This window comes from Bubalus bubalis, chromosome 3 (assembly GCF_019923935.1).
Source record: "Bubalus bubalis isolate 160015118507 breed Murrah chromosome 3, NDDB_SH_1, whole genome shotgun sequence".
NCBI classification, from domain to species: Eukaryota; Metazoa; Chordata; class Mammalia; order Artiodactyla; family Bovidae; genus Bubalus; species Bubalus bubalis.
Genome location: NC_059159.1, coordinates 117,783,028 through 117,803,657, shown reverse-complemented (window position 1 = coordinate 117,803,657; position 20,630 = coordinate 117,783,028). Strand labels below are relative to the sequence as shown.

General features: G+C 39.1%; 1 long non-coding RNA gene across 2 annotated transcripts in view; it reads right to left on the bottom strand.

Annotated features, from left to right (window-relative positions):
• LOC123332854 overlaps positions 1–20,053 on the bottom strand; it is a 74,772-nt gene extending 54,719 nt beyond the window's left edge. The window contains exons 1-2 of one of the 2 annotated variants that reach the window (XR_006549968.2): positions 18,065–20,053; positions 16,891–17,132 (exon numbers count right to left, since the gene is read on the bottom strand). This is a non-coding gene — a long non-coding RNA (uncharacterized LOC123332854). The other variant, XR_006549967.2, reaches the window with a different exon arrangement.
• Positions 20,054–20,630: the final 577 nt, after the last annotated feature.

Below are 20,630 nucleotides of genomic sequence, written 5' to 3'. Positions count from 1 at the left end.
GACTGGAGACAGGTTCTCGAACTGGATTGAAATCTAGCAAAGAGGGCTGTTTAACTGAAGAAACACAAGGGATAAAGGAACAGTGAAAATCATTACCATGAGAGCCAGGAAACAAATGAAGGCAATTCATGGACTTCAATCCAAGGACATGTGAGAGCACAATAGTATCTACCCCATGGGTTATGTGGAGCAAAATCTGTGTAGCCTAGAGACCTAAAGCAGAGAGGAGGAAGTTCAGAAAGAGTGCTAGCCCAGGGACAGGGGAGACTGGTGGGCTGCAGTCCATGGGGTCACACAGAGTCGGACATGACTGAAGTGACTTAGCAACAGCAGCAGACCTTGCAGGAACCAATGGGGCTTCCCTGTGGTGCCTCAGAGCTTATTTCTGAGGTGATCACAGTAGCTTACAGAAGGTACGCAAGGCTAGGGAAGCTAAATTTGGGTTGCCTAACACAACCACCCACACAGTGGAGAAGAACAACTTACTGACACCTAGTACAAGGATAACCCAAACTCCCGGTTTCCTTCCGTACCATAACATGCAGGACAGCCATCCCCAAGAACCACCTAGACTCAGGACTAATTAGAACAAACTTGGCGAATCCACTGGCTATAGCTATTGATACTTTCAGGATGCTAAAATGATATAGATTACAGGAAAACTTTAAAAAGAAAGGAAAGAAGGAAGGAAGAGGGCTTCTCTGGTACTCCAATGGTTAAGAATCCACCTTGCAATGCAGGGGCCAGGGGTTTGATCCCTGGTCCAGGAAGATCCCACATGCAGCTAAGCCTTTGTGCCACAACTACTGAGCCTGTGATCTGAAGCCTCTTGCCACAACTACTGAGCCAGCGTCCTGCAGTTGCTGAAGCCCGTGCGTCCCAAAGCCCATGCTCTGCAACGAGAAGCCACCTCAGTGAAAAGCTAGTATACTGCAACTAGAGGAAAGCCCTTGTAGCAATGAAAACCCAGCACAACCAAAAATAAATAAATAAATATTAGAAGAAATCTTTTAAAAGGAAGAAAGAAAAGAAAATCCTGAGATTTAAAGATCCCAAGGTAAGGGGCTACAATTAAGTACATTTCCCAGGTCATAGGAAAATCCTGGAAAGTTTCTACAGAAGACCAAAATTTACCTAGTTCAAAAGGGAACTCCTAAGAACCAGGTAAGATGTATAGACTGTCCCAGAAGTATAACCAAAGACACTGAGCTTGTCCAGATGTAACTGCAGCTTCTTAGAAATGGAATATTACTTATGACTAAATGTAATGAGTGGTCAGATGGTCCGATTCTACAGTTAAGTTGTCATTCAGATAAAGTATTTAACTTTTTTTAATATTCTGAATTTTTTCATTTAAATTATTCTTTGAAAAAAATGCATTTACCTTGTATTCCTTTGTATCCCATACAACACAGATGATTATTGAATATTTGTGAGATGTCAAATTAAAACCTAAGAATGATTTACTATCCCAATGAATTTCCAATCTAGATTTATTCATAAGATTTCTAAAAACTTAAGCTAATTATCCACTCTAAATATAATAGTTTGCATCTTCCACTCCCAAATCATAATGGAAAATATTTAAAAGAAGAATGTTTGCTGTATAACTGAGTCACTCTGCTGTACAGCAGAGACTGACACAACGTTTTTAATCAAGTATATCTCAATAAAACTAATTGACAGATTATTTAACTTAAAATTAAGCGAATTAAAAAACCATGTGGGGATCAAAGCATCTTTATTAGAAATGTTTATCAGTATCAAAAAATTAAAGTAAGGATAATAATTCATTTTATAGATAATTTGAAATAAAATCTTTATCTTTACACAAATTGGTTCATATTTTGGTTTTTGTTTTGTTTTTCTGACTGTGGCACATGGCTCATAGGGTCTTAGTTCTCAGACCAGGGATCAAACCCAGGCACTCCACAATGAAAGCATGGAGTCCCAACTCCTGGAACAGCAGGGAATTTCCCATTATATTTTGAAATCACTTATCTTTTTTGGGAAAAATTTAATATAACACATATTTGTTTGTTAGCAGTTCATAAAATGTATTGAACAAAGCAATCATATAATTCAGTTTATTTATTCAAATTAAGGCATTTTACTATTAAACTTGAAATACCCAACATTTGCTGGTTCATAGAGAAAGCAAGGGAATTCTAGAAAAATATCTACCTCTGTTTCATCAACTACACTAAAGCCTTTGACTGTGTGAATCATAACAAACTGTGGAAAGCCCTCAAAGAGATGGAAATACCAGACCATCTTACCTGTCTCCTGAGAAACCTATATGTGGGTCAAGAAGCAGCAGTTAGAACCCTGTATGGAACAACTGATTGGTTCAGGATTGAGAAAGGAATATGGCAGGGCTGTCTGCTGTCACCCTGTTTGTTTAACCAATACACTGAGCACATCACGAGAAATGTGGGGCTAGATGAGTTACAAGCTGGAATCAAGATAGGCAGGAGAAACATCAACAACCTCAGATATGCAGATGATACCACCCTAATGGCAGAAAGCAGAGAGGAATTAGAGAGCCCCTTGATGAGAGTGAAGGAGGAGAGTGAAAAAGCCAGGTTAAAACTAAATAGTAAAAAAAAACTGAGATCATGGCATCCAGCCCCATCTTTGCATGGCAAACAGAAGGGGAAAAAGTGGAAGCAGTTACAGATTTCCTCTTTGTGAGCTCTAAAATCACTGCGGATGGTGACTGCAGGAAAGCAATGACAAACCTAGATGATTGGGTTGAAAAGCAGAGAAATTACTCTGCCAACAAAGCTCCATATTGTCAAGGTTATGCTCTTCCCAGTGGTCACATACAGTTGTGAAAGCTGGACTGTAAAGAAGGCACAACAACAAAGACTCGATGCCTTCGAACTGTGGTGCTGGAGAAGACACCTGAGAGTCCCTTGGACAGCAAGGACATCAAACCAGTCAATCTTAAGGGAAGCCAACCCTAAATACTCGTTGGAAGGACTGATGTTGAAGCTCCAATATTTTGGCCACCTGACATGAACAGCCAACTCATTGGAAAAGTCCCTGATGCTGGGAAAGATTGAGGACAGAAGGAGAAGAGGGAGTCACAGGATGAGATGGCTGGATAGCATCACTGATGCAATGTACATGAACTTGGGCAAACTCCGGGAGATGGTGAGGGACAGGGAAGCCTGGCATCCTGCAGTCCATGGGGTTGCAAAGAGTCAGATGCAACTGAACAACAACTATTAAAATACAATATTATCTAATTTTCAATTAAAAGAATGCACTTTGAATTGAATAAACAAAAATTTTAATTTCACCAACGTGTTCTACCAAATTGTGATGTAACACACAAACAGAAAAGACAGTAGGAATAAGTACATATTATTCTTTGGTATCATAAAGAAGAAATAATAGTTGGATTATTTTCAATTACAAAACACCAAAAATTATGTAGATTTAAAAAAAATCAACAAAAGGAAATGATAAAAAGACTATGTGTTGAGAGAACTTCTTTTTAGAAAAAACTTTTTCTTCTGGAGTACCACCTCAATCTTAAATTCAGAAAACTATATACAAAGTTGTTCATGGTAGTAGGATTCCTAATTATAATTTAGTTGACTGCAAATATTAGCTATGGTTTAAAACATTAAACACATTATTTAACAGAGATAGAATGGCGTATAACCAGAAAAATGTTAACTACATTCTTTTAATGTATAAAATATTTATGATGAACACTATATTTGTGGGATACTTATCCTAATTACTCATGGACCTTTTTGCATAATTACCCAGTCTAGAGCAGCATTCTAGAACCTCTATGGCTTGGTAAAATGAGAGCTGATTAGGGTATGCTGCTGTTGCTGCTGCTAAGTCACTTGAGTCGTGTCCAACTCTGTGCATCCCCATAGACGGCAGCCCACCAGGCTCCCCTGTCCCTGGGATTCTCCAGGCAAGAACACTGGAGTGGGTTGCCATGATTAGGGTATATTCATATACAAAAACTCTGCTCTACAAATACCCAGAGCATGAAGACTACAAACACTCTCATAGTAGTAATAATGTCAAATTCAATACTGTCAGTTCACATTGAGTAAGGTAAAAATACTGGGAAAAAGGAGGAAAATTTGCCATTACCATAATAGAAATTTTGAAAATTAAATAAATTATAACTGCAAAAAAGACACATGCATACCATTTTTCATCACGGTACTATTCACAATAGCTAGGACATAGAAGCAACCTAGATGTCCATCAACAGAATAAAGAAGTTGTGGTACATATACACAATGGAATATTACTCAGCCATAAAATGGAATGCATTTGACTCTGTTCAAACAAGGTGGATGAACCTACTACCTGTCACACAGAGTGAAGCAAGTCAGAAAGACAGATATATATTAGCTCATATATATGGAATCTAGAAGGATGGTACTGATAAACCTATTTGCAGGCAACAATGAAGATGCAGACAGAAAACAGACTTCTGGACACAGGGGTAGGGGAAGGAGAGGGTGGGATGAATTGAGAGAGTACCACTGAAGCATATACAGTCATACGTAAAATTAGATAGCCAGTGAAATTTACTGTATGACACAGGGAGCTCAAATTTGGTGCTCAGTGATAAACTAGAGGGGTGGGGTGGAAGGTGGGATGGAGGGTTCAGGAGGGAGGGGACGTATGTATACCTATGGTTGATTCATGTTGATACATGGTGGAAACCAACACAATATTGTAAATCAATCATCCTCCAATTAAAAACAAATTAATTAATTTAAAAAATTCTAACTGCAGTCCAGAGTCAAAAGTTCTTTTTCATTCCTCCACCCCTCAAGCCCTTTGCAGAGGTAGCAGATACCAGTAGAGGGTGGGAATCCTTGACATTCATTGGGCAGGCAGAGGTTGTAAAATTGACAAAGTACCACACCATTATCTAAACATCACTATTTCTGTATTGAGGGGTATCTTATTCTGTGAAACACAAGAGGTGGGGAGAAAGGAGCACTGAGGGATGGGAAGAGAGCACTTTAAAGGAACAAGCTATGGATTGTGGAAAACAAAGGAGGGAAGGGCAAACTCAGAGAAGGGAAGTGTAGGGAACTGTGGACTGTTTAGTTAGTAACTGTCTGGAGTGGACACTTGACTTTTGCTATTAAGACTTATAGGCCAAATTTATTTAGACATTTTAATCAGCTCTTAGGTCAAACATAACACAGTAAGTCCTTTAGGATCTGTGCATAATAAAAAAAATCAAAATTTCTGGGACTTCCCTGGTGGTCCAGTGGTTAAGAATCCACCTGCCAATGCAGGGGACATGGGTTCCATCCTTTGTCTGGGAACTAGAATCCTACGTGCTGCAGGCAGCTATGCCCATGTGCCACAACCACTGCACTCATGCGCTAGAGCCCACAAGCTGCAGCTACTGAGCCCATGTGCCATAGAGCCCATGTCCTGCAATGAGAAGCCACCGCAATGAGAAGCCCACACACCACAATGAAGGACAGCCACCACTAGCCGCTGCTAGAGGAAGTCCACACAGCAACAACAACCCAGTGTAACCAAATATAAATAATTTTTTTATATTCAAAATTTCCATGAAATTCACTTCTGGAATCTTCAGAATCTCTCCTTTCCATGCAGTCTTCCTACCTAGTGCTTTGGTACTGAGGTTTTTGTGTCAAATAAAGTATCTGGGCTGGTGTATAATACTTCACCTATCATTCCACCTCATTTTGCCCCACTCTCCCTCTATAGGGCTTCAGTAATCACTACCTAAACCCCTGCTTTTGGAGAGCTGCTGGTGAGGAAATATCTCGCCCACAATAATGGTCCCTTTTCTCCAATAGTTATTAGTTAGTGTTACTCGTTCAATCGTATCCAACTCTGCAATCCCATGGACTGTAGCCCACCAGGCCCCTCTGTCCATGGAATTCTCCAAGCAAGAATACTGGAGTGGGTAGTCATTCCCTTCTCCAAGGGATTTTCCTGATCTAGGGATCGATGGCAACTGATAAATCTTGACCACACTCTAGAAGATGGTTAAGGACATCATTCTATGAAGGGCCACGGTCCCTAGAGTGTTGAGGAGGATCCATCCACAGCTGATGAACAAATCTACAGCAAATACAGTAAATTCAGTATTTCTGAATTCCTCCCTCTTCCATGACTCAGAATAGCTAGAAATAACCCTATGGAACAAAGAGGGGAGGAAGAGTGAATGAATTTAAACTGTCAACAAAACAAAATTCACACAATGACATCATACTCAAATTAAATAGATGTTATTTTAAAAATCTCTTCCTAAGAGAAATGAGATTGAAAAGAATTATATCCAGATTACACTAGTTTTCTCTGGGCTTAAGTCTCTAGGTACATTTTCTATCTTCTTTTCATTGTTCTATTTGTTCCAGATTCTCTATGATTACTCACATTGAATATATTTAATAAAATTTAATAAACACTTGTTTAAAAACTAGCTTATATAGTGTTGCATAGACTTTTAAAAACTGGTGTTTAAAATTTTTTTTCTTAATAAGAAATGTAACTTTTATCTGAATTTCATACATTTAACTTTAAGAAACTGAGATGAACTCTGCCTCTTGGAATGAATGACTTTGCAGTTTAAACTGAAACTTCTAAGTGGAATATATTAATACTGAATTTTTTTAGCATGCTTATTTTACTTTGTATATATATGGTATAAGAAAATAGGAGTTTCTAGAATTATCAAGAAGGGGCCCTTTTTAAGAATCAAGCATAAATGGGATTTCAATGATCTTGAAGTCAAATGGTGGTTAGTGATCCTATGAGATGCCACAGCTTTACCATGGGACGTTCCTGAAGTACAACCACCAGGATATCCTGACCTATATGTTGTTCAGGCACCACTGTTTTTGAGACAAAGGAGCCATCATCTCCAAAGTTCTTTTTCGCAGTTTGGGGGAGGCAACATATTAAGTAGTTCAGCTGCTCAGCCATGTCTGACTCTTTGCAATTCCATGGACTGCAGCACGCCAGGCTTCCTGTTCATCACCAACTCCCAGAGACTGCTCAAACTCAAGTCCATCGAGTCGGTGATGCCATCCAACCACCTCATCCTCTGTTGTCCCCTTCCCCTCCCGCCTTCAATCTTTCTCAGCATCAGGGTCTTTTCCAGTGACTCAGTTCTTAACATCAGGTGGCCAAAGTATTGGAGTTTCAGCTTCAGCATCAGTGTTTCCAATGAATATTCAGGGTTGATTTCCTTTAGGATTGACTGGTTTGATCTTGCAGTCCAAGGGACTCTCAAGAGTCTTCTCTAACACCACAGTTCAAAAGCATCAATTCTTCAGTGCTCAGCTTTCTTTATAGTCCAACTCCTGCCCTATACTCCTGACCTATAGCATATTAAGTACCCAACCTCCAAAATCCTAATCTCACATTGGCCCCAAGATCTCATATTGGTTTTGCCTTAAGTTTCTTTTTGTCCTTCTTGATGGATTGTTTTGCTGTTGTTTACTATATCATGATTAAGTTTACTTTCTAAGTTTTATTTATTTTTATTATTTTGGCTGCACCAGGTCTTCATCTTGGCACAGGCTTTCTCTAGTTGTAGCCTGGGGGCATAGTTGCCCTGAGGAATGTGGAATCTTAGTTCCCTGACCAGGGATGGAACTCAAGTCCCCTGTAATCAGAAGGTAGATTCTTAATCCCTGGACCACCAGGGGCATCTCTCAATGTAATGTTTTTAATTCTTGGGGGTGTTGAGAAAATTCAATAAAGCAAAGGAAGTAAAAAGAGACAGATTTTTTAGAATGATCCCAGAGGCACTTTAGAACATAGTCTCTCCCTTTTTCAATGCCATAGTTCACCTTTCCCAAAGGTTGGAAAGAATAATATATTCCTAGAAATACCCAGAGCTGTGATTTCAGCTATTTGTCTTCATTTTGCAACATTCAATAGGCATACAGGAGGGATTATCTAATTATTTAAAGTCATTTTGCAGACTTTTCAATAAATTATCAAAACAGAAAATATTAGCACAACATCCCCCAGAAGAGACTTTTTAAAGAGAAATACTAAAAGGAACATCATAAAATTAAATAGCCATTAAAAGACTAAATACACAATGACCAGACCATAAACAAAAGCAGAACTCTGACCCACAATCTTCAGAAACCTGCCCAGAATGCCAAGCCTTTATCTACAATAATCAGCTCAGAAAACCAGACTGCTATAAGTCATACTTGCAGGAAGTTAGTTCTATAATATCTTTAGGAACAATGCAGGAAGCAAGACAATAACACCTGTAAAAATCAGTCCAAAACCGCCAGGACTTGATAAATAACTGACAGTTTCCCTAATTTTTGTCCTTGCTTACAACTTAGGACCAACCAGAGAAAGCCAAAAACATGCTCCTAACCAGTCATGTCATATGATTCCCTACTTCTAGTTATCCCTACTTCTAGATACCACATCTCCAGCTTTCCCCATCCCAGCAACGACCAGGGAGGGCATACCTGAAACCTTCCCTGTTTTACATTATAAAGTTTTCCCACTCCTCTGCCTGCATTTGAGTCACCGCCAAACACAAGCGATGGTGATTAACTCCCTTACTGTATAGCAAGCTCTAAACAAATACCCTTTGTTTTTCTCACTTGATTAGTTTTCATTTATTTCCACACCACAGAAGAACCAGGAAAATGCCATGACCAACTTGTAAAAGAATTCATAAAAAGGCAAAGTCCTTTAGTTATTGCAAAGTATGTATCATGGAATTTATGTATATGACATACAAGCAACAGTAAAGAGCACCCCCTTTGAGAACCTCTGTACCGTCTCTTTTTAATACATTCTCACATAGTGTTCTCCAGGCATTTTAAATTTTGTACGCTATTAATAAATTTTGGCAAGTACTCCCAAAATATAGACAACTTATTTATGCATGTAACAGATTTAGACAATTTAGAGGATGAGATAAAGTGAAATAAAACTACTTTTAAACATTTGGTGAACCATGATGACTTCACACCATCAGTAGCTAATCCCTTTGTTGTGGATGTAAATTCACATGTAAAAAAGCTTTCTTAATAGCTTCCAAGCTTTACATCTAATAATATGATGATTAGATTGCTATTGCTTCTGCCTCTTAGATGCCTAAATATGAACTCATGTTAGGGGTGGGTAAAATGTCAGCGCCGCCATGTTGTAGATGCTTGTCTATGCCTAATCACTGCTATCATTATATTTTATCTCTGTGTCTCTGACAGATTTTTTCCTTAGTCCTCTTTACGCCTAAAGACTGAAATGCAAACAAGATAATATCCTCTGTAAAACTACTGTAACAGGCCCATATAGACTATAAAAGTTCACAGGCTACAGAGAGCAGTCAACTATCTACCAATATCCAATCATTTGCGAAACACCCTAAAATAAATGTCAACCAATAAATTATAAATTAGTCAACTTTCTAATTTTAGATAATATATTAATAGTAAATAAATAGATAAATAGAATTTCTACTATTTTCCTCCCACTGCTCGATGGATACTTGTATGGAGATACACTCTGTAGACCAGTCTACTACACAGATGGATTTCCCAGGATTTGATCAATAAACATGGTTTATTCTTTCTTTTGAAAATAAAGGTGAAGAGGAAATGAAAACACAAGTGTATGCACATCTCCTTAGCTTAAATTCACATTAGAAAAGGGATCATGGGTAACTTTTTGTGACCACTGGCCTTCTGAGCTAAACAGGAGGAGAGGTCAGTCTGAAGAATAAAACCACAGAGCTTTCAAATAATTTGTTATTTCAGCTTCCCTTCTTTCCTTATTTGAAAATTGGCAGCTCCAGACTTCAATATATTTCAATATTTAGTTCATGTTAAATCAGCACAATTATCTTATAAAAATTATGCATCATAAGTGGTTTGGTAAGCACATTAGCTGATTCTCATATTACCCAAGAGGAGGCATGTCAACTACATGTGCTGATAAATCGAAGTTGAAAATTTCTCAGTACAAATAGTCACTTATCTGCATTTTTAGTAGCCATGTTTGCAATTTCCTCCATTAGTCATTAGTGCTCTAAACTTCACTTCTTATTTTCGTAGTGACAGGATTTAAACACCAATATCTCAACCATATTTGAGTCATTCATATTGTACATATCTCTACTGATTACTGAACTTTTAAAAAACTTTTATCTACTTCTTCTCTGATATATTTGTGAAAGTTCCATTATCATTATCTTTCTCTGCTAACAAACTCCGTTTGCTCTTTGGCTATTATCTTTTCCTTGTCAGTCATAACTAATGGGGCAGAATCTTGTTTAATTTTTTTCCATCTATTTTATTCCTGTCATGCTTTTACTTCCCCCTACATATAGATCTTAAAATAAGTCAAAGGAACCAGTTCATTAAAAAATTATTTGAATGCCTCTCACAGCACACAGGCTTTCATTCTGGCGTCAGCTCGGATTCTTTATTTCATTCTAATTCTCCCAGTTGGATCTCTTTCCTCATACGGAATACAAGGAAACACTTTAAAATCATCTTTCTTAAAGTCTGATACCCAATGTTGTGATCTGTAGAATCAATTTGTATGATAGTCAGTCTTCAGGAACCTGGGGAGATATTGGCCTGTTTATAATTAATTGAAAGCTCTTGAAAGGAACCAGAATTCACGTAGGGCACAGTTCTTTACCTTCCACCAAACCTGCTCCAATATTCAAGTAAATTATATGAGTTTGAGAGGTGGTATCCTGAACTTCTTCATTCATTTTCCAGTAGGCATGATAGTAAATATTAACTTAATTAAAAGGAGAAGTCCAAGATAATAGCCCCAAAGGCGGTACAGACTATTGACACCAGTTTTTAAAACTGATTACTTCTGGGAAGTAATGCATGATTGAGGAGTGAGAGAGATAGTGAAGGAATATTCAACTTCTGTGTCCCCACTTCTGCATCAGTTTTTTATAGAAAACACGTATATTATACCATGTAAGAAGATAAAAAGAAAAAGAAAGGGGTATATGAAAAATAATCACCTGTTCAACTTATCTAACTGCATGACCAACTGTAAAAATAAATTAATTGCCTGGGTAAGTAACTAGCTATTTCCAGCAAAGAACATACATTAACATTATAGTCAAAGCATTGTTTTTTTTTTTTGAGTTAAATATAGCTACAAATATAATTTAAACATATTAAATTTCTATTTTGAATATATTAAGTAGACTTAAAATACATCAAAATATATGTTTACAAGTCAAATATATCTCTTATACAGTTTGCAAATTATATCTTAAGACATTATATGGTTGAAGTCTGGATAGGCAGTAGTTAGAACCTAGATGCCTGCTCTACCCTAGGCATTCAGTTCTCACCTTCTCTACCCAGGAAAGAACAAAGAGGTTTATCCAGAGCACTTAAACAAGCAGCTCTGGAGTTACTGGCCAGGCATAGCTGAGCATTGGGGTCATGCAGAAAGCTGAAAAGTGGGCGATTACAGTGAAAATGTACATTCTAAACAGTGACCTCCAGTCCCTTTCCTGGTTACCTTTCAGAATGACGACAGACAGACTCCTAAACTGTTCCACACTAGCAGGAAGCTAGAGAAACTCACGTGACCCAGCGGTAGTGTCAGAGAAGCCACCAACACAAGGCCACCAGTTGGCAAGGCTCCATCACACCCTAGAGATTCCATTCACCTTGAACGTCTGTTCTTAAACATGATCACTACAGTTCACCAAAAACAAACAGAAAAGTCTAAGATCAAAACAACAACAACACAAAAATTGCAGAAAAATAAGAGAGAAAAACACTTTAAAAATTATAATTTACATGTCCAGACATTAGGGAAAATCATACCCATGGACTAAGAAAAGAACACTATTTTTTAAAAGGAGCATAAGAAGAAAAAAAAAACTTTTAAAATAAAAATATAACAGGAAAAAAAATGAATGATCTAAAAAAAAAACGTAAACTCCCTGTGCTCATTTTCCCAGAAACCAACTGGATGATATATTCCACCAAAATGAAGAAATAAACTAAAAATGAGGATCACTCGTCAGACAATTCATTTGTATCCTGATTTATACCAATCTATTTATCTATACAGTATTTTATGTATGATCTTTCAGGAATGATATCACACTTTGCACACTATTTTATCACCAAGCTCTCTCACAAAATTACTTATCAACATCCTGTCACAGCAATCAGTACAGATTTACACCTTTTCATCTTTATTTTTAAGCCCTGTCCAGTAAGGATTATAAACATTATTATGCATTAATCCCAATTTCCTTTATATACATGGAAAAACAGTAGCATAAAGATCATGGAAATGTGCTTAATTGGGTATCCTGGTGGACCTGGATGTCTGGGGGCACAGGGGTTGCTGCAACACGTCTCTTCCATGACTTCTATGGTCCACACACTGGAAACCACTTTACAGGGAAATACAAGCCCTTCGGCAACAGGTAGGGATAAAAGTCATCAGTGTCATCTATTCATTCAGCAAGTACTCACTGAAGATTTATTGTGTTGCTGGGTATGGTGAACCTTAAGAACCAACAGTACAAGGTACCTTGAGCAGCTTGGAGCAGATGGAAATGGGGGGCAGGGGCTGGGACTGGGGAAAAAATGCTAAAATAGTACCCAAAATCTTACCTGTGTCAAACTTCTATGATTCAGACATTTTACAAAGGGCCAGCCCTGCTTGAGATTGGCCACAAAACCACTGAAACAGATGTTCCCTAGACCTCTCTTCCTCAGAGGAGACAGACTTATGTTTGGACCAACTCTGGTGGGAAACATGTTCCTGCTTGTGTTAAGGAGACCTTTATGCCCTAGATGGAGGTCAGGATACCTACAGCTCCTCTGCAAAGATTTTATGGGCTGTTGGTATAATCACCAGTACCATAGGAGGAATTTTTCATACTTCTTCACATATCACTGTTCCCTTCTTTGGGAAATTTTTACTAAGAAAATGCGGGGAGACCATGAGGGGCGGGAGTCAATAAGAGAAACTCGTATTGATGGCTGAGCTTTTGGACAATACTGTCAGAGCCGGTCACAGTCCCCAGACAAATGCTTTGTACACATACTTTTCGGCAAGATAAAATAACAAGAACAAAGCCTAAGTCAGAAGCACCAAGGAGCAAGGAGGGAAGCACTCCTGCCTTACTCGGGAAGATTGCTGCTGCTGCTGCTGCTGCTAAGTCGCTTCAGTTGTGTCTGACTCTGTGCGACCCCATAGACGGCAGCCCACCAGGCTCTCCCGTCCCTGGGATTCTCCAGGCAAGAACACTGGAGTGGGTTGCCATTTCCTTCTCCAGTGCTCGGGAAGATTAAGTTCTGTCAATTCTGTAATTTCACCCTGAAAATGACACCTTCATTTTGATGAAGGACAAATAACATCTTAAGTCACAAGATGTATATGTATATGCTTCCAGAATTAAATTGTTACGGGTAAAGCAGTTGAGGAAAAAAAAAAATGTGCATCTCAGTCCCATGTCTCCTTATTAATTATGGTGCTAAGTTTGATGAGAATGTGCCTTGATGTTCTTAGGTAACAAAGGGAAAATTATAAGGAGGTGCATCAGAAAAAGATGACAGGGAAAGTGCTGGGCAGCAATATCATCTAAGCCATAATAATAATAATAATAAAAGATTTGCCTACTTAATTAGCTGAGAAAAAGACACTCTGATCATTACAACAGTTTTTAAAGGCTGACTGGAAAGAGGCAATATCTGATCTGAGATCACTCAATGAGTGAAAATATTTGTCCAGTGGAGTCTTGAGTTCTGTACCGTCATTCTCTCTTTCGGTTAATCGATCAGTCAGTCAATACACACCACACCAAGCATTTCACTGAATCCTTACAAAAAAACCTATAAGGTAGATCTAGTATCCCCATTCTGAAGATGAGGAAAATAAAACCCGAAAAGTTAACTAATTCATTGAATGGGATAAATTCAGGAAAGAGCCCTTCCATACTGTCAGCTTTTCCTTACCTGCCCTTGATAATAACTGACACAGAGTCCAAAGCTTTCCCTCATTTTTCAGCATTAAAATGAAGGTATTAAGAAGGCACTAAGGTCTAACTTAAGGTCAAATCCAGTTGAAATCAAAACTTCAGTCTCTCAACCAAATAAGAACTTCTCCCCTCCTGCACCTTTAATCCTAACTCACAATCTTACAGACTATCAGTGAAGAGGGGAAAGCAGCACCGTCTCTTCTTTTCCTCTCTTTAATTCAAAGCCTTCCTCATCAACTCAGGTTGCCTTACCTCCTCTGTGGTCAAGGGCAGTAGGTGGAAAAGTAGTAAAAAAGTAGATGCTCCTTTTCTCAGTTGATGCTTTTCCCAGTTCTCTTTGATATGTCTAATAACGTCTACAAAGCAGTCATCAAATTCTGCCTGTTCTATGGGCTTCAGTGTACATTTCTCCAAGTCCTCCTCAGAGACCTCTCATTGTACCATTTCTCAGCACAGGGAATGCAGTTTCAGGCTAACCTCTTTAACTTCACCTGAATTCCCGTTCTCTTTCTGTCAGGGCTACCTGGACCCAGCAAACTCTCCTCCCAGACAGGTTTCTTCCAGCAGAGTTCACTCCTTGCTATCCTGTTCATCGTGGTCAACATGGCCTCCAGGAAACATTGTGAATGCCTGTCTAGCATTAAAGTGCAGGTCTCTCCCTGTCTTAGCCTAACTTCCCAAAAAGTAGGGTCCAAGATTGAGCTTTGCCTGCAGGTAGTTTACTTGGGAGTAATAATCCCAAGGAGCAAGAGAGCAGGAGACGAGAGAAACAGAAGGAGGCAAAGCCAATACACATATACATTATTAAGTTGGCCAGCCACACAGGACAAGGATAGGGATCATGTCAGGACAGACTGCAGACCTGTGAGAAATGCACTTCAGGGTTGGGGAGTTGGAGGCACTGAGGAAAGTAGGAAGCATTTATCCACCATTTTTCTTCCTCCATTGGTTAAGTGTGGCCCCATTGGTATTCAGTTCAGTTCAGTTCAGTTCAGTCGCTCAGTCATGTCCGACTCTTTGCGACCCCGTGAATCACAGCACGCCAGGCCTCCCTGTCCATCACCAACTCCCGGAGTTCACTCAGACTCACGTCCATCGAGTCAGTGATGCCATCCAGCCATCTCATCCTCTGTCGTCCCCTTCTCTTCCTGCCCCCAATCCCTCCCAGCATCAGAGTCTTTTCCAATAAGTCAACTCTTTGCATGAGGTGGCCCAAGTACTGGAGTTTCAGACTTAGCATCATTCCTTCCAAAGAAATCCCAGGGCTGATCTCCTTCAGAATGGACTGGTTGGATCTCCTTGCAGTCCAAGGGACTCTCAAGAGTCTTCTCCAACACCACAGTTCAAAAGCATCAATTCTTTGGTGCTCAGCTTTCTTCCACCCTATAATTTCAAGTTGAGTGTAAATGAATTCATAGCTGTTATATCAGAGAGGCCCTAGGGCAGGAAGGGAGGCTATGCAGTGTGGGCTTGGGGTCAGGCCCTATTTCACTGTACCTGTACAAAACACCAGCAGTGATTTCAGTAGGAGGTGAGGGGTCAAGAGAATTCTGCAGATACATGAAAGGTGCCCAACACACTTTCTCTAACACTCTCCTTTCCTGGATATTAAAAGACAGAATTGTGACTCCTGTGCAAATATAAAATGGACATTTATTAAAGATGACCTCAAACTTAATAACTAATGAGGGAACCAGTAAGGTGTCAGAACTTGTTCAAAGGAGAATTCAAAGTACAGATATATATTTAGGACCTTGGGAATACTGGAATGAAATACGGCATTTGCTTAGTTTATATAAAACTAGCTTCTTTGGAGACAAAAGAGGGAGGTATCAATTGCATCTCCCTCAGATAAAATTCACTCGCATCTCTATGAACAGGAGTAATTTCCATTACTATCAATATTCTATAATTTACAGTGTCATAAAGTAACTCAAATAACCAAGAAGAGAGTTCTAGGCAATGTCTAACTTCCATTTAAAAATACCCAGTTATTTATTTATTTTTTTTTTTTGCCCATTTCAAAGTCCTTCCCCATTTTTCTTGACAAGGTCATCATGGAAGACCCTAGCCTTTATTTTCTCATCAAAAATTATTCTAGGAATTCACTTGTGATCCAACCTAAAGAACTAAAGTTAAATCTCTAAGTCAGGGATCGGCAAACTGTGACCCACAGGCCAAGTCTGACCAGTAGAATTTTGAAGAGAAAGTTTTGTTGGAATTCAGCCACACTGACCTACTGCCTAGGACTCCTTTCACGCCACAACAGTAGAGCTGAACAGCTGCATCCAGGACTGAAAAGCCCACAATGCCTGATGTATTTACTGTTTGGCTCTTTATAGAAAAAGTCTGCTGACCTCTGATTTAGGTCATCAAGCAAATAGCAAGATTGTGAAATGTCAGTTTCCTTTTCCATCAGATGGCCCCTGTCTCTAACAATCATTTTCTAGGGTTTGAGGCCAAGAAGGAAGCAGAGGAGAACTATCTGCCTAGCATTTTCTAATCCTGTTCATACCCTTCAAAGAATCCCCCTTTTCTCTACCACACCAACTAACTTTCTGTGATGTAGATTGGAGCTGGACAATGAGGGCCAAGAACCAAGAGTTCAAAGACTAGTTTTACCATTTCCTAATAAGGTCTACAAAGAAATGTCTAGACTCCCTTTACAAGGTTATAGGCACTTACAGCCCTTTGTCTTCCATTTATGAGTCTTAATTAAAATTCCAGGTTCCCAGGAAAGGTCCTGACCCATCACTAACCCAAGACAAAGCTTCTGATAAACCATTAGGGGTGAGATTCAAACCTAGGTCTGACCCGACTCAAAGCTTGTCCTTGCCTGACTCTCAGGATAGGCATGATTCTTAGGGACTTACCTCACATGAATGCCATCTACTTCCAGAGCCATTTTGCTGTTATTTTTAAAGACGTTGGAAGTGGCAAGAGCACTGGGGTGAGAAAACATGTTTTAGGCAGAATGCTTGATACCTCCTTGCTGCTTCCCAGCATTCGGATGGGGGAGGAAACACGGGTCGGCTTCCACACCAGCCTGGCAGAGGAAACAGACATCTGTCTCAGGACGGTATTTCTTACTCTTGATAGCAGCCAGGAGTGCTTTCTGATCCAAAAGAAAAAATGTGCTTCAGCTAAGAAATATGAGATTAAAATTCAAGCATATTGAAACTAAACTTTGAATAAGTTTCTCTCTCTCTCTCTTTTTTTTTTTTTAAAGAATGGCTTAACAACAATGAAGAAAAATCTTCACATTATTAAAGCACCAGGTAGGATGTTTCTCATTAAGTCTTGGAGGAAAAGCACTCAGAAGCCAATTAGTGGAAGGTAAGGGGTGGATCATCAACACACAGCATCTTCACAATCAGGCACCTGATCCCATCCTTTGAACACAGAGAAAAGCCAGCATAATGCTTCCCTTTTTCCTTGGTTATAACAGGAAAATGAGAGACTCAGGTTTTCATCTCTGATGGTATGGATGGGGATTGTCAATCTGAGTGCCAAGACTGTTTCTTGAGCTGATGTTTGCAGACCGTAAACCGTTTTCCTCACTGTCTGATTGTTGTCACTTATGGAGGTCAAGCATTACATTTAAAGCAATTGTGAGGATGTCTTGGCTCTCTCTCTTGAGGCATCATGCAATAAAATAGTTGATGGATGCCATATATAGTTTCATAATGCACTGGGAAAAAACAAAGCTTTTGGGTTCAAACACTGGCTGTGTCTTCTACTACCTGTATGATTTGGCATCAGTGTTTTTCATATCTTTGAACTTTAGCTTTCTCATCTATGAGTTAGGGAGAATAATCACGTCCTAATTTTTGTTGTGAGATTTAAATAAGAAAGCATACGAAAACCATAGCACAAAGCCCGACACATGGTAGGTATTTCAATAAGTATTCACTCCCTCCCACTCTACTCTGCTATACTCAGCAGTTACCATGCTTCAGAGTAATTTTATGAGTTCTGATAGTGCTACTACCCAAAGATGCACTCCACTATATTATTAATTTCTCCTGTCTATGTTTTATCCCATACCTATCACAAAGGGACTTGTGTTTCTCTTCAGTTTAACAGGAAACTTCTTGCCTAGGCAGAACAAAAAGGAAATACATCACTAGGTCAGGGTGTGATTAAATAATTGGCCTACAGGTCTTCGGTATTAAAATATCAGAGAGCACCTCAGGAGACAGTGTGACACAGTTGAAGATAATTAGGAATGACTGGCATTAGAGAACAGGAGAACTTGGCTATAAGAAGAGAATGCTAAGCTTTGTAAAAGTTAAGCACTCTTTCTGTGTGTAACAGACCAGCTGCTTTGGTTAAAGATAGTTTTAGAACAAAGCCCTTCAGTGTTTTGAATTCAAAAAGAAAAGGATTAAACAGCATGGTGATACAAAGTATGCACAAAGTTTAGGAGAAATGGTAGCTTTTCATTTTGATGCAGATGGACCCTTTTTATTTTTATTTTTAAATGAATTTTTTTTTTTAAACAGTACCAGTGGGATGAGCTTCATGTTGACTTTTAAGCTCCTCAGATTGAAAGTAAAAGTTACATGATGATTTCATATTGACTTTTCTATATCTTTCCAAACCAAATAATTTTGCAAATTACATTAGGGTTAGAATTTGCTGGAAGCCAAGAATGTCCTTCTATACAATCCAAAATGAGGCACAGTCTTTGCCCAATATGAACATCACCAAAGACATCTGCTTTCAACTCCATAAACAGTTTTATGGTATTTCCCCTAGTTATTTCTCTGGAAAGTCCTTGTTACCATTACCAAATAACTTCAGTCTGAGACAGAAGACAATCAAGATCATCTCAAGTCTGGAAACTGGCTCACAGTGATCCAGTACAACGAGAGCCAAGAAGACCATAGTAAGATGACACTTCCTAGTTCTTCCCCTCTTGACATCCACTTCAAATAGCCTTTCTGCCGTTAGTAACTGTCATCATCGAGGACTTCCCAACTGCATTCAAAACGGTGCAATAATCGTCAAAATGGAAAAGTATGTTCTCATCAATCATGCTACCTTAATTCCAAGGATAAATAGATATGTTTCCAAGTTAAGAGGTAGGAAAAGTCTGCTGGCTCAGGCTGCTAACCAGTTACTTATTCTTTCCTAAACATGCGTCATCTTCAGGACACATATGTTAATATAAATATATACAATAATATTTGAATTTCTCTGGTGATCACTGCCAGTTGAAAATAAAATTCATACGCATAAAACCACTAAAAATGTTAAGCTATAACCATATCCCCAGCTCTTAGATGAATGTCTGGCACATGGAAAGCACTCAGTAAATGTTTGTGGAGTTAATGATGGTCTACAATAAATGGTAGTTAAGCCAAAAAAGGGAATAAGATCATCCTTGGAGAGTGTGGGGAGGAAGAAAGGAAAGAAGAAATGGAAAGAAAAAGGAAGGGAAAGTGGGCCTTGGAAGTAACTGTGGAAATCACCAAAAAGTAAGAGGTAGATGTAAGTAAGAGGTAGCCAAGGAGGCTACCAAAAAATTGAGTAAGAGGACCTGGAGAGAAAGAGAAAAAAAATCTTAGAAAACATGAGGTTATACAGGAGTAAAGGTCAGAATATTTTAGGCATTTTTAGACATTTTCCCCTTTTCCACCAGTTTTCTTCCTTTTGAACAGTCTTATTAGTAAGCAAATATATCTATTTTCAACTTCAACTTTCATTCTGATTCTTTGTATAAACAAATTCACATATCCATAATTTGACTCCAATATTAAAAGAACAATTCGCAGAACAGAATAAATTGCAATAAAACATTTTCTCTGATATTGAGAAAGATAGATGACTAGATAGTCATTATTGATGGTCACAGATCAATAAATCAATAATTGATAGATCAATACAGGTACATGAGAGAGAGAAGATACATATGGCTTAAGTACATTCTTAATAGTATAGATTTCATTTTTATAGAAAGTAGCCTGAATAAGGGAATTTCTGTAGTTCAGCTGGTAAAGAACCCCTATAATGTAGGATACCCTGGTTCGATTCCTGTGTTGGGAAGATCCCCTGGAGAAGGGATAGGCTACCCACTCCCATATTCTTGGGCTTCCCGGCTGGCTCGATGGTAAAGAATCTTCCTGCAATGCGGGAGACCTGGGTTCAATCCCTGGGTTGGGAAGATCCCCTAGAGTAGGAAACGGCAACTCACTGCAGTATTTTTGCCTGGAGAATCACTATGGACAGAGGAGCCTGGCTGGTTACAAGTCCATGGGGTTGCAAAGAGTTGGACACAACTGAGCGACTAAGCACAGCACAGCCTGAATAAAGCAAGAGTGTTTCAGCAAACACTGGGACTCGCCTCTTATGACCAGTCTTGGGAATCCCATGGCAGCTCTCCCACACTCTATTGGTTTAAGCCACCACAAGACTGCCCAGATTCACAGCAGGAAGAATTAGACTCAAGGCCACACTATTGTAGAAGAGCACGGGGGACAAAATATTGCTGTGGCCATCTCTGGAAAATACCATGAGCTGCAATGACTTCTGAAGCAAGTGAGGTCGAAGGTCTGGAGCCATCTTCTCTATAGGCCTTAATTCCACTGTCTTTCCCCGGGAAGGGCCC